Source organism: Apium graveolens, chromosome 4 (assembly GCF_009905375.1).
Source record: "Apium graveolens cultivar Ventura chromosome 4, ASM990537v1, whole genome shotgun sequence".
Lineage (NCBI taxonomy): Eukaryota > Viridiplantae > Streptophyta > Magnoliopsida > Apiales > Apiaceae > Apium > Apium graveolens.
This window is the reverse complement of record NC_133650.1, coordinates 80,269,024-80,270,381: the sequence shown is the minus strand read 5'-3', so window position 1 is coordinate 80,270,381 and position 1,358 is coordinate 80,269,024. Positions and strand designations below refer to the sequence as shown.

The 1,358-nt window shown below is 42.7% G+C and overlaps 1 non-coding gene across 1 annotated transcript; it reads left to right on the top strand.

Moving 5' to 3' along the window:
• The first annotated feature begins 577 nt into the window (after nucleotides 1–577).
• Nucleotides 578–684, top strand: LOC141722638 (small nucleolar RNA R71). Its single transcript, XR_012575648.1, has one exon. It is a non-coding gene; the product is annotated as a small nucleolar RNA R71 (small nucleolar RNA).
• The last annotated feature ends 674 nt before the right edge of the window (nucleotides 685–1,358 follow it).

Here is a 1,358-nt window from a genome sequence, read left to right as displayed (position 1 = left end):
AGGTGGAGCAGCACCTCCTTGTTGAGGATATTGTTGCCTTTGAGCATATTGCTGAGGTTACTGGAATCCAAGTGGATTAAACTATTTACTTGCAGCTTGCTGATATGGTTGCTGAACAACATTCTGATTATTGCTCCAGCTAAAATTGGGATGATTTATGTTATTAGGATGATAAGTAGCGGGCATAGGCTGCTGCGATCTCTGAAAATTGTTCACATACTGAACAGATTCATTAACAAGAGAACACTGATCCGTAGCATGAGAGTCTGCACAAAGCTCACAGACAATAGCTATTTGATTGACTTCATAGTTGGCTAAAGAATCGACCTTCATAAACAGCGCTTGGAGCTGCGCTGTAATAGTTGTAGCTGCATCAACTTCCAGAATACCTGCTACCTTCCCAGGCATCATCTTTTGATTTGGGTTTTGATACTCGTTTACAGCCATAGTTTCAATGAGATTATAAGCCTCAGTATAGCTTTTGGCCCACAAAGCGCCTCCAGAAGCTGCATCGAGCATGGGTCGAGATTGGGCCCCCAAACCATTATAGAACCCAGTGATCACCATCCAGTCAGGCATACCATGATGTGAACACTTTCTCAACATCTCCTTGTAGCGCTCCCAAGCTTCGCACATAGATTCTCTTTGTTGCTGTGCAAATTGAGTAAGAGCACTCCTCATAGCTGCAGTCTTGGCCATTGGATAGAACTTCACCAGAAACTTTTGTGCGAGATCTTCCCAAGTAGTGATGGACCCAGCTGGTAAAGAATGTAACCAGTCCTTAGCTTTATCCCTCAGAGAGAATGGGAAAATCCTCAGCTTGATAGCCTCATCAGTAACATCATTATATTTGAAAGTACTACGGATCTCGACAAAATTCCCGATATGCATGTTGGGATCTTCAGTCACAGCACCTCCGAAGAAAACAGAATTCTGCACCATCTGAATAGTGCCCGGCTTGATTTCAAAAGTATTGGCCTGAATAGCCAGATGAATGATGCTTGACTGAATGTCATCAATTTTAGGCCGAGAAAAGTCCATAAGAGCTGGATCAGCTTGAACTATACGATCACCCATTGTTACAGGTTCTTTCTTTTCACTCTCTTTATCCGAATCTTCAAAAACAATCTTCTCCGGAAAGTTAAGAGTTGTATCTATCTCCTCGGCCGTATCTAGATTTCTCTTACGGGTGCGAGAACGTGTTTGCATAAACGCTCGCTAGAGTACCTGAAACACAACCGGAAGCAGTAAGTAACAAGTCTTAATCAATGAATCCTAATGACCACTGATGGTAAGTACATGAACTAAATAAATTAACACCGAATCCCCGGCAGCGGCGCCAAAAACTTGTTAAGGAA